This window comes from Doryrhamphus excisus, linkage group LG12 (assembly GCF_037039965.1).
Source record: "Doryrhamphus excisus strain RoL-2023G ecotype Guam linkage group LG12, RoL_Dexc_Guam_v1.1, whole genome shotgun sequence".
In the NCBI taxonomy this organism is placed as follows: Eukaryota; Metazoa; Chordata; class Actinopteri; order Syngnathiformes; family Syngnathidae; genus Doryrhamphus; species Doryrhamphus excisus.
The window spans coordinates 5,047,727-5,061,822 of NC_136368.1; the positions used below are offsets into that span (position 1 = coordinate 5,047,727).

At 37.1% G+C, this 14,096-nt stretch overlaps 1 protein-coding gene across 5 annotated transcripts in view; it reads left to right on the forward strand.

The window, feature by feature from the left end:
* The window catches only part of map2 (microtubule-associated protein 2), a 71,592-nt gene that overhangs the window by 15,067 nt on the left and 42,429 nt on the right, over positions 1 to 14,096 (forward strand). For all 5 annotated transcript variants that reach the window (XM_078795238.1, XM_078795239.1, XM_078795240.1 and 2 more), the window contains exon 3: positions 3,140 to 3,279. The gene's annotated coding sequence lies outside the window, so the exon portion shown is untranslated. The remainder of the gene's footprint in view (positions 1 to 3,139; positions 3,280 to 14,096) is intronic.

Below are 14,096 nucleotides of genomic sequence, written 5' to 3' on the forward strand. Positions count from 1 at the left end.
TAATGAACACATTAAGCTTCTTTTAATGCACCGAGGCCCACATGCTGAAAAATAAGGGGATGCACGCAACACTTTTTTATTTTGTAATGTGCTGATTTAGCCACCTGATTTTGGCGCACCACCACACCTCCGTCCCGCCCTCTGGTGTAAGTTGGAAAGAGAGAGGAAGGAAGAGGGTTTAACAGTGTCATCTTAACCAATCAAATGAATGGCTCTCATTGCCTTTAAATGTGCAGGGCCCATCGGACTGCACATCAGAGGCTACAATGTGCGTCACCGCTTATCTTCACAAGGGTCACAGGCGTGCCGGAGCCTATCCCAGCTGTCTTCCTGCGAGAGGGCACATATAGACAAACAACCATTCACACTCACATTCATACATATTGACAATTTGGAGTCGACAATTAATCTAGCATGTTTTTGGAATGTGGGAGGAAACCGGAGTACCCGGAGAAAACCCACACATGCACGGGGAGAACATGCAAACTCATGAACACATTGAACACATGAACACATTAGGCTTCTTTTAATGCACCGAGGGCCACATCCTGAAAAATAATTTTGTAATGTGCTATGCAGTTAAATATAGTTCAAGAAAAAACTGCACCTCAGCTTTGTGACATACCTGGAAAAGCCTTTTATTGGTATGAACTTGGGTCTTTAATTTTTCCAAATATTTCAACTTTTAACTGTAATTTTTTCTCCTAATATTCTGACTTCCCATTATATTTGGAATTTTCCCAATTTATTTTTTTTGTTTCTACTCATTTGTTTTGTAATTTTCCTCATAATATTACGAGTATATGCTTTTAAAGCTGTACCTTTTTTCTCGTAAAACTTTTCCCCCTTCATATTTGTATTGAAGATTATTATTATTTTTCCATTTCTGCTTTTGTTGTAAACCTCCAACTAAATTGTACATTATTTTTGTAAAATTATGACTTTTTTTTGTTGGATTACATCTTTTTCTCTTAATATTTTGACTATATTCTTGTAAAATGACTGCAGATTTTGTCAATTTTTTTACTATAAGATTCTCTTTTGTAGTTCAGTTCCGGGGGAATTTTGATGTTTTCTTAAGCTTGATGCATATATGAAGCATCAGCGTAGGAATGTGAAGCCAAAAGAAAGAACAGAATGTATGTTGTATGATTTGTCAGCATGTTCCTATAAATACTTACAAAAATATATTTAAACTATGAAGCATTTCATCCAGGGGGTTAGGGCGATAAATGAACAAAGTGTTCTGTTTTTCTATTTGAATGCAAGCTGATGTACCCTATGGTGCCTTTAAGGACAACTCAGTTGAAATGACTAATTATGCTTTAAGCACTTCAAATAGATTTTGTGATGAATAAAGTGAAATGACATGGCATTGTTGCTGTGAGATTACTGCTTCTTTTTGTTCTCCTGCAAGGGCGCAGGCGAGCGTGCGGTTTTTATTTGCCGCCATCCTGCAGAAGCCCGGCATCCTCTTTTGTGCAGTACTTAAAAGGACATTTTTTCATTCAATAATAAGAATTGGTTGCGGTGCTGTTGACTCACTCAGCAATGAACCTTTATAGAGTATCGCAAATGTTTTAGCAAATACTTTACCACAATTGAAATTGAGTATAAAGGTGACTATAGGGGTGTTATCCAAATTTTAGCAGGCTTTAATAATGGTGAAAACCATACTTAGAAGGTTATAAGTAAATAAATAAGGAATTCTAAATCACTAATCACGGTTGGGTGTGGAACCAATTAATCACAATAAAGATACCGATTACAGTATTGATTATTTTTTCTGTGTTTCTTCTATATAGGATTCAATAGTAGATTCCCACTTTTCTCGGGAGTTCCATTCCTGAGAAAAGATAAAAATAAAAATGTCTATTTTTGACACATTGCTCCCCCACCCAAAAACGTCCCGACATTGTCGACTTGCGACACAATCCAGGTTTAAGGCCTAAATACATTGTAAAGTATGAAATATAAGTAAGTTTCATAGAACGCAGTTATGGTGCTTTCAAGGCCTGCTGAACAAAGTGTGACATCTCAACAAATACATAACCTTAAAAACCAAGGGCTGTTCCACATGTACTGTACATTTTATCTGGATTAGTACGATACCTATGGCCTGGTTTTTTAATTTTTACTAACGTAGGGTGAATGCGATGTTTTCTGTAAGAGAAAAAAAAAACTTTTCTTGGAGGAGGAAAATAAAATAATTTTGGGAGATTAAAAATCCACAACTTTCCCAGGCCGTGAATTCAGGGATCCACTGTAGTCGTAAATCGGAGTGCCTGTTTGCTTGCTTGAACAATTGCTAACCCACAGCTTAACCCATAAATTGACCCATAGGTCAAGTCACGGTCCAGAAATGTTGTTTGTTCATCCGAAGATACAATTTAGGGCAGTCAGGTTAGTGCCAGATCCGAAGGTTGAGGTCCAGACGGGAACCAGGACTGGACGTATGGCCATGGGAACCCAAACCAAATCCGTCAGAAGGAAGCAAGAGGGAGACAAATCGTTCTTAAAAACCACCACAATGCTCTACGTTTGTCTCTCTCCTTGGTGCTGAAATTCAGTTTCTTGTACTGCTTGCATAAAAAAATGGATTCCGACATATCAGAAAGAAAGTATCCCTCGTAAATGTTGATACTTAAAAAAAAAACTCCCCATACTCTTTGCAAAACTGAAAATCCAGACTGATTGACAGAAGACTTGTAACATGAGCAGCCTTCAGGCACTTCACACCTCCACAGAGGTGCTGGTAAGTGGATTTGGTGTTCCCGTCAGAGAGTGTGTTTCAAGCAGTTAAAGTCTTAATGCTGAATTAAGCTAGCCCTTTCCTGGCTTCAGGTGTGTATTTATGGTGCATTCATGACAGTGGTATCAGTCCTCTCGTCAATGTCAACACAGGAAAGGTAAAATTAGAAAGTAAAAGAGGTTGTCTTCTGCTGTCCACTATTCAGCTCCAACATCCGCCATCGTAATCAAAGCCACGGCAAGTGACAGCATCATTTATCGACCTTTTGAAACTCTATGAATTGTTTAATGTACTTCAAAATATATGTGTTTTCAGTTTTCAGGTATTAAATTATTTGTTTCTTACGGTCTGAATGCAAGAATGTATTATTTTTATCTTTTTCTGCAGATCCAGTGTGGAAGTCACACATTTGGTTTTGACGACCCGTGTGACCGTCTTCTGTGAGATTAAGAGAGAAGAACTTCTTTTTTGTTTTGTTTTTTTTACACCTGGCTGTGAATCAAAAAGGTCCCACGCGACATAACAAGGTAAGGTCATTTTCCATGTACTGTACTGTTTCTAGTACTTTTTTATTTATTGTATTTTTTATTTCCATTTCTTATGAATAAATGCTTTTGTTTACCTAATGTAATAATAATAATAATATAAATTTTATTTGTTATATATATATAATAATAATAGTATGTATTATTAACCACATTAATATTGTTATTATGTTCACATATAATAATAATATGGATTATTAACCAGATTAATATTATTATTAAACCACAGTAAATAATAATAATATTAATTGTTATTATAATATATATATATTTTATGTATATATTAAATAATAATAAAATATAATAATAATTATTAAAGTATTTAAAAATTGATTAGAAATTCTATAATTGTATTACATTTATATAATAATAATAATAATAATAGTATGTATTATTAACTACATTATTATTATTATTATTATGTTCACATATAATAATAATAATAATATGTATTATTAACCAGATTAACATTATTATTAAACCACAGTAAATAATAATAATATTAATTGTTATTATAATATATATATTCTATGTTTATATTAAATAATAATAAAAATATAATAATAATTATTAAAGTATTTAAAATTTATTAGAAATTATTATTTTTCTATAATTTTATTACATTTATATAATAATAATAATAATAATAATAATAGTATGTATTATTAACTACATTAATATTATTATTATGTTCACATATAATAATAATAATATGTATTATTAACCACATTAATATTATTATTAAACCACATCAAATAATAATAATATTAATTGTTATTATAATATATATATTCTATGTATATATTAAATAATAATAAAAAATAATAATAATTATTAAAGTACTTAAAAAAATTAAATGAAAAAATATTATTTTTTCCATTATTTTATTACGTTTATATAATAATAATAACAATAATAATAATAATACTTTATTTTATTAATTATTAATTTTATTAATTTTATTTTCTATCCATTTTTTATGCTGCCTTTCCTCGCTAGGGTTACAGGGGTATGCTGATTTTCGGCGAGAGGCGGGGTACACCCTGCAATGGTCACCAGCCAATCACAGGGAACTAATGAATTAGAATTCTTATTTTGTATTATTTTTGCTATTAGGATGATGACAAATGTATCAAATGAAAAAGACTTTGAAGACGGCTGTGGTCAACCACATGACAGATGTACAGCGTACCTGTCACATATATACTGTACAAAGAAACACTTGCAACAGAATAGGGTGATAGCGGATGTCTGTTACCTTCACAAAAGCAGTGGCTGTGTGGGTGGCTGGACATGTGAGTGCAGGCTGCTAGGAGCTGAGTGGGAAGTGGGTATTGAGTGGGAAGAGAAGAGCAGCTTTAGTGAGACGATCAACAGCAAGGTCAGCCGAAAGGCTGTCATGCTTTTATGGGCTTTCATTGTTTCCTGCACTTATATACAAAGACACGTTTCTAGGTAGTGAGTTTGGCAATGCGGAGTGGATCTTTTTTTTTTTTGAGTAATGTTTTCTAATAGTTTGTTTGCATTTTAAAACCATAAGGATGGCAAGAATGTGAATCTGTGAATGTTTTGCGAGATTGATTTGTTTACATTTCTAAAAAGAAAATAATAGAAGAAATAATAGTAGAATAGTAGAAATAATCAGTTCAATCGTCTTCCGTTAATGAAGACAGTCATTTTCAGTGTTAAACAGTTAATTCCATTTTTAACGGCCAATTCCGCGATTTCGTATGCGATTCCTGAAATCATACATCCCTACATTTGCAGCAACACACACCAGTACGAGTCTTGTTTATGTCTTTAATGGCTTATATTCTGTTACTACTATGTGTACCATATTGGGTAGTACCAGTATAAAGGATAAAGGGTGTTATTTTGTGTCTTGGGGCTAAAAAACAGGATTTCTCTAACACGAAACAATCAACTTATAAGGACATTTTTGTGGAAATTCACTTCTGGTCTGGGACCCGTTAACTGCGATAAACCAGGAAAAACAGTATCGCACATCAGAAAGAAAGCCAACTCCACATATGACCTTCTGTCTTAACTTTAATAAGAAGTGACTAGTGGTTTATTCTATGCCAAAGGCAAAGAAAAGCACTTGTATACATTTTGGAGTTGAGGTTTTATGCAGTATTCTGCTATCTTGTCTGATATCATCTGCGAAAACAGTCAACAAAAACAACATAACTACATGCTGAACCGCTCCTACGCTCATATGCTGATGCCTTGTGCCAAGTCATGCTTGATGATCCAACTTGAAAGCCATATTTCTATTCAAAATGTGTATTACATGATATGAGGGTTGTTTGACTGTAGAGGTTACACTGTAGCTGGACAAGAGAACATTCAGATTATTAGAGTAAGAGTTCATGTTCCTAACACTCAGCTGACAGAGTTTATAAATAGACTGTTCTTCTCCTTTGGGATCACTTCATGGTTCTTCTGCGTTTGTGCAGGTCAACACATCACCTGCAATTAAGTTCAGGGTCCAGAGTGGCTGCTTAAAGGGGTTATGTAAAAAAAGATTATGCCAACACTGCAGTGGATGGTAATACAGTATACTTGGGGGTCATACTTGATTCCTACATCAGTTGTGTGTCTTTCCATGCTTTTGGGATAATGCAGTCACTGCTGGGATAATCTTGTCTTCAACTAACCTGTTTATCAGTTATGGGAAGAGCGTGTGATTGAAACACCAAAGGTAAAAAATGCTCCAAAAATAACGAGAAAAACTACATTTTTTCAAGAATAACGCAATATTATGAGGAGAAATAATGTTTGTTTGGTTACCACAGATTGATTATCTTTTAAAAGTTCTAATAGGATATGCCTTTATTACAGTAGTGGGGAAAGCAGCAAAAGTACAAGAGTATAATACATAGCATACAAGAATGCAAAAAGAGGATAATACATATCAGAAGTTACGTATATACACTATACTGTATGCAGCTATATAAAGGTTGACCAAGTGACAGGTTTACAGTATTTCATGGTTATTGCACTTGTTTATTGCACGGTTATTGCATGGTTTATTGCACGGGAATTTTTGAAAATGTTTTATTTTAGGAAGGAAAGACCTGCGATATATAAGCCTTCAAATTCTGGATGCAATATGAGAAATGTACTAAAATGTGCAAAAAAATATATGTATAATTAGGAATGCTCCAATCAGTGTTGTATGCTGCGGATTCCGATACCAATTATCCAGGCCCGAAATTGACCGATACCAATACTGCTACATTTTTCAATTTGTTTATAATAAGTGTTATAAAGAAAAGTCAGTACAATTGAAAGGTCCTGTGACCAAAAAATAGCTTACTATTACTAATACAATTTTTTTTGTTTAAACTAATAAAATGAGTAATTAATAAAGATGATATTTTTCATGTGAACCTGAATTCCTGCCTATATGATATGAAAAAAGGCACCATACAACCAACACAATACAAAGGGCTGACAAATTAGCATAATTGGTCCCCTTTAAGGAGACTTTGGTGAACCCGGGTTTTCCGCTGCTGAGAAAGTCTGCTCTTGTCCGATGAATTTGATTATTTTTCTGGTTATTAGCTTCGACGGAGTTAGACTATCACATGCATACGACTGCCATTTGGCTGATGATCACGCCACAGCTAGATCTAACGCAAAATTCCCCATCGGAAGTGGAACCAAAAAGCATACAGTGCCAAAATTACATCATCGAATAAGAAAAAAACGGCAGAACAGTGAAAAGCCAAACCAAGAGCCCGACATGTCATGCAGAAGGTGACAATGTGATGCCTCAATAACAATAACACCACTCTCATGTTTACACTGTGAAGCCCACAGCTTTTTAAGCTTAGCACCCAGATTGAAGGACACCTCGTGGGCCTCTTAAGCTCACTAATTCACACATGGAATCTTTAAGCTGCCTTGGCATTCATGCCTGTATTTGTATTTAAAATGTAGGCTAGGTATTTTGGTAAATGATTATATTTGCACAGATTATGCAATGTAAAAATGACTCTCTTGTGCCTCCGAAGGCTCTTTTGCTACTCTCTGGCTCCTGCAGTGAGACAGCCCTGAGAGTAGAGCCCTGCAATGCAGCATCTGTGTGACGCACACACACACACACACACATATATATACACACACAAGTGAGATGTTGGCATGTGAACGGTTTAGGACGTAGGAGGGAGATGAAAAAAAAGGCAAAGAAAGAGAAGAGGAGGGAAAGATGAAGGCTGATTGAAGCTGGGGGGTGTGTGTAGGTGGAAGGACATTGTTGGGAGGAAGGTAAAGAGGTAGGAAGAAATAACAGGTGGGAGGAAGACTACTCGGTGAAAGCAAGGAAATCAGACTAATGACGCATATCAGAGTGGCAAGGAAAAACTTAATAATTAGCCTAGCAGCCTCTTTTTTTTAAATTATTTTGTTCATGGCTACTCGTCAGACATCAGAGTGTGTTTGTTAGGAATGGAATTTTTTCCACTTTGGTTCAGTACGGTCTTTATGTACCTCATTCAGAAGACATTTCACTGGGAACACTCGATTAGCTGTCCAACTTAGACAGACTGGTGCCTACCATCATAACAATGAAAAAAGGGATGTTAACGACCTTTGTACCACCTCCCAGAAGTCATAAAGGAAAAGGGGAACATGGTTCCTCTTCAGTGATCGATTGGATTCGCTAAAACTGATTTGCTGGTTTTTCAATTGCTTGTATTGCTTGCCAGGTTACCACAGTATCCTTGAGTATTTTTAAAAGGGATCTATTATGCTTTTCCCACCTTTCTGAGCTATAAATGTAGTTAAAATGTTGTATTCTGATGCCAAAGTTTCAGATAAGGAGGTTTGCACATATGGAAGTGAGCCCTGGAAGAAGTTTTGGATGGCTGTGTTTACGTTGTTAGCAATGGCTTCGCAAAGTATCCTAACTCTGTTTATTTTGTGCCAGTAATGGAACAAATCCGGTTTTCTGTGTAGCATTATAGAGTGTGACTACAGGGGGCGGATTTGTTAACGACTAGTATACCACCGGTATCGATGCTAACATGCTAAAGATACTTACCATTGAGAGACATTTTGAATTGTAACCTCTTTTTTTGATAAACTTCCGACTGTCCAGTCTCTACTTCCGGATCGGATTTGGGAGCCAACACATATAGCTGTATGTTAAAAGCGAACATCGTAAAAACATAAAACAACTCCTACAATAGGAGTGGAATAGGTGTAGATTCTGGAAGATCTAGAAAGATTTCTGCGCTGGTTATTGTGTGTAGCTGCTCTATAGGAGTCCACAACTCAATACAAAGGGCTGAATATTGAGGATAATAGATCCCCTTTAAGGATCGGCTCTTATAAAAGTGACAGTAATAACTAAGCAGTGTATTAATCTTGATTTAATAGGTCGATTTAGGAATAAGAAATCACTTACACCAAAACCTGACCTATATCACAGTCTAGGAACAGAACTCCCGCATAACGTGTGTCAGTCAGTGCTTCAATGTTATTGTCATTTTTAATTTTACTTCATATTTTAGATTTCTTTACATCCAATTGTGTATGTGTCTGCATGCATTGGTAGAGACGTGGTCCAGTACTGCCTGCACTGTATTCCCTCCCTCCATCGACTAGAGACGTCATTCCATATGGATCGCGTCTTAACGGGGGAATGCGATAGAATGACTCCCTTGAATCTCTTGTCAATGATTCTTAAGGTGCCTTTCAACAAGGTGATGAACCTCCTGCAGCAGTAACTTCAACATCAATAGCATCCGTTTATGTCCAGGAGCCAGTTGCAGAATGTGGCAACCTCTTAATGCTGCTGCTATACCAAGAAACTACCAAGGACCAAGAAAATACCGAGGCTTCAGCAATAGTTGCCAGTTAAATGTCGAATTTAACGGTTAAGAACTTGCTTGACATCAGCAGAGTACTCAACTTCTCCTTATAGGACAACAGCACAGGAATGTTGCTATTGTCCACGAACAGATCTAGATCAGATCTAAGAAGCTGAGCTCACAAGAATAGGGAGTAAAACTTCAAAAGTAGCAGCCATTACATCGGCATGACTTGGTGGTGTAAACGTGGATCTTGTCAAGCCATACCGACAGAAATGGAGTGTGTGCAGTGTTATTATCGATGGAAAGGCTTTTTGTGTATGTATAATAACCCCCCCCCCCCCATCCACAATAAACTGTACAAAACGCCCCAGACCAGATGGACAACTGTCCATTGAGGAAGTCATCACGATATTGATGGTGATACTTATAGGTTATCACATGGTTTGACTGGGCCTGATACCAGACAAACCATGTGATGATCTTATTATCACATACTATTTAATCATGAGCTTATTATCACGTACTATTTAATCAAAAGACCATTTTGTTTCCAGAAAATTTCCAGTTTATCACATGTATTACAATAAAGTCTCGTTAAATCGATATTCTCGGGAGTCGGAAAAAATATCGATATAACCGGACTATCCATATATCCGAACTGCATTAAAAGTGGGCGGATCTTTGATATGGCATGTAATTTTCTCCTTGAGTTTATGGATTGCGTATCTAGCATGCTTTTGTACTACAATGAATTTTGTACTACAGTAAATAAAAATAAACTTACGCTGTAGTGATTACCGGTTACCGGGACATAATTCACCCCGGAACTATCGATAGGGAAGGTGTTGCCACCCGGAGGGGTAGGCGCGAGGGACGGGTGTTTTCCGCTGTGTGTGCTGCACTCTGGTGGTGGAAGTGTGAAAAATAAAGTTGACTGGAAGCAGCCGTTCGCCGTGTTCTTTTTTGGTATTGAAATCCTTAAGCAAAGATTGATTTAAGCTGCTTTTGTATCGATATAAGCAGACCAAATTGGCTGCCGGGAGATGAAAAGGACATCGTAGTAACCGGATTATCATAATAACCGTGTATCGTACTAACGGAACTAATTATATCATAAAAAACTAGAAATTTGCCGGGAAATGAAAATAGTATCGTAATAAGTAGTAATTCGTTTTAACCGATATCGATATAACAAGACTTTACTGTATATCTTAACAGTGTAAACACAATAATTGCAAAAATATTTCAACAATAATATTTTATCAACAGTCTTATCTTATCAATGTCTGACAATTAAAGTTCCATTTATCAAGTTTGGGTTTTTTTGGTGACTGGAGAAGCACTAGGCACTAAGCACTCGTATGCTGTTCTCTGATTGGTTGTTTCACAGGCACGATACCAGAGCAGCGCGCTCTGAGTGGACAGCTACGGGGGCTGATACTGGACATGGTTAAACTCTATATTTTATCAGTATCACTGCCCTGGGCTTTGACACAGTATCATTTCGGCCTTTTCCTGTATCATTCATGGGCGGTTTCTAGGGTACAGGGCCAATTAATACTGTCGTATGTGATAAAGCACATGATATCACAACACAGTCCATCCAGCCGTGGATAAGCAAAACATGGAATGTGACTTGCCTGACACATCATTTCATTGTTTAAATCCATGTTCTTGTTTCCTTGTCACTACATTTTGGTGTCCTATCGCACCTTAAACCCAGCTCGCTGCTGTTCTCCGTGATAAATCCACCTTGGATGCTATTTCCGTTACAGAGCCAAAATAAATGTAAGGTGTTGCCAAATGCGCAACCTGGATCACATCCAGATGGAACCATTTTTTGACATTACAGCTTCTGGCCTTACATACACTTAGCAAATATGTTTAGATTGGATTTGATTGGAGAGATACATTTGTACATACCCGTTTGTTTTATATATTGAACAGTTTTGCTGGGGTCCTGTTCCTAAGCCACCAGCGAATGGCGAAATGGCTCACTCCTCATGAAATTCATGGCCGTACGGTGGTCGAGTGGTTAGCATGTTGGCTCCTCAGTCAGGTGATCGGGAAGTGGAGTTTGCATGTTCTCCCTCCTCTGGGTACTCCGGCATGTTTGGTTAATTTGTGACCTAATTGTCTGAGTGTCAGACACGAAGTGGCCTATTTAGGGATTTAATCAAATTCATCAAATTAGGAATTTTTACTCGGGATTCAAATCTCCAATCAAAGCAAGTTGTTCCGGCGATCAAGTATAGTGCCTGTGTGTCTCGCCCAACATTAAAGTAACATCACTGAAACCTAGTGGTGAGTATAACATACTACAGCCATGTCTTTGAATGCATCTTCTTATGTTTGTATATTTGTTAATTTAACAATTTTTGTACAAATATGTCAAGTGTTTTTTTGGCTAATAATAGGCCGTAGTCAACTACAAAACAGTGATTTATTAATTATAACTTAATAATAACTTAAGGTATATGACATGTTTTTTTCTGTAGAAAAAGGGTCATTCATTCATTCATTTTCTACCGCTTTTTCTTCACGAGGGTCACAGGGGGTGCTGGAGCCTATCCCAGCTGTCTTCAGGCGAGAGGCGGGGTACACCCTGGACTGGTTGCCAGCCAATCACAGGGCACATATAGACAAACAACCATTCACACTCACATTCATACCTATGGACAATTTGGAGTAGCCAATTAACCTAGCATGTTTTTGGAATGTGGGAGGAAACCGGAGCATGCAAACTCCACACAGAGATGGCCGAGGGTGGAATTGAACCCTAGTCTCCTAACTGTGAGGTCTGCATGCTAACCACTCGACCGCCGTGCCACCGAAAAAGGGTATAATATAAGGGTAAAATATTTTGGTGGCCAGAGTAAAGAAAATGTCTTCCATTATTGAAGTTATTGAAGTGAATTTTATATTAAATATGTAAAATATACTTGATTCTGTTTCAGAGCTTAGTCTGAAAATGCTGTCAAAGGCGGTACACGGCTGCTGAGTCAGTCAAGGAAGAAGCATTGTCAGTGTGCCTTTCATCCAGTAGGTGAAAAGAGCAAACCAGTCAGCCTTCTTCCTGTGAGTGTGTAACACTTCTGATGTGGCTCATGCTGCAACATGGCGAGAGACGCTGCAATAGTCGTTCTTGTCTACATCACTCATACATTGAATGGTCAAGGGCGTATACATATATGTGCATTGTGCTGGGAGATGAAAAAGATGAAAAATACTGTAATAGTGTATAGTTTGAAAGAAAAAGAAGCTGTGATTCTGCATTAAACACAATTCTTAAAAGGGAATGCAAAGTACATATACAACCTTGATGAGCCTTCATGAGTTAACCACTAGATTTTTAAAAACTGTGCTGACTCATCGAGTTGATATCTCACTTAGTAATCAGACTGGAACTTTTCCAAAGGTTTCCAAACTGCTGTCATTAAAGGAGATCTGTAGTGACTCCTATAGTGTAGCTACACATAACCCTCACAGAAAGCTTTCGAGATCTTCCAGATTCCAGTAGTGTTTCCATGGACTTTGTGTAATGTCAGTGTCAGTAAAAACTCTGTGTAGAGCCATCTAAAACGTCTTTCAGGGCTCACATCCAAAATACGTAAAGCTCAATATCAGACGCTTTGGTATTGTTTACATGACATTTATATGATAATGGTAATGGTTTTATTTCATTTGAACATGCATCAGATTACAATTGAATGCATCACATAATCAGTTCACAGTTCCACATGTCCAAAAGGAGTAGGAAGAAGCAAAGCTTATTAAATCCTACCCCTCCATCTGGTACTTTTATAATCAGTACATTTGTTCACTTCCTGCTTTCCATAATACAGTTTAAGGTTTACAGTTTACGTTTGATACTTTCCAATCAGGTTTTAGAGACAACTCTGATCAAGATGACAAATGATATCCATCTGAACACAGGTGCAGATAAAGTCTCAGTCTATAGTTCTGGTAGAAATCTTGGGCACAGTTGACCACGTGGTCTTATTTCAGAGGTTAGAAAACTGGATGGGAATCTCTGGTATTGCTCTATACTGGTTCAATCCTATCTGGAAGAGAGGGAATACTCCATATGGTAATACGACCTGTGGGGTTCCACAGGAGTCAATCCTGGGACCCCATTGTTCAATGCAGAAGACTCTCGGTTCTATTTGTCACTGTGTCGAATAGATCAGTGTTTGGATGCAAAACAATTTGTGTGTTATTAGTCACCTTGAAACTCTCGCTCTGAAACCTAATCATCAGGTTAGAAATGTAGGGGTAATATATAATAATAATATGTAATGTAATAATATGGACCACATTAAATCAATAACATTACACCAAGTAATACACCAAGTCTTCCACATGGACGATGAGTACTACTACTCATAGCACCAGGAGAACACAACCAACACAGTATATTCCTACGATGAGCTCATCTTCATGGATTTATTGTAGAAAAGCAAGTATTTATAGGGATGCAATATAAGTGTATTACATAGTTTGTAACCTATGTTGATGATTGATGACTTTGACACTTTAACACAGCTTGTGATGCAGTTTTATAGGTCTATGTATTCCCAATCAAAAATATACAGGTCAAATAGGTGGCCATTTCACCAACCAATCTACCACTGATGATGATTTTGTGGGAGGTGGAGGCCAGCCAGAGAACTCAGAGTGACCTCCATCACTAGACAGGCAGGAGGAAGACAGGGTGACTACACTGGTTAAATATTTTACGACTTTGAATAAATAAAAGTGGCGTTCCGATAAGACCCAAGCAGGGGTCACGGCAGCGAAAGAATAGCTGTGGCAGTGAAGAAGTCACTCACGAAATATACTGCAAGGTTCTCTCGAGTGAAAGAGTCTTGCAGAGTCTCTATCGAGCTGTCATTCCCATATCCGTTTGGAGCTGACTCATGCAAAGCTCCATCGAATCCCGACCAAAGGAGCTTATGTACACTAATTAAATAT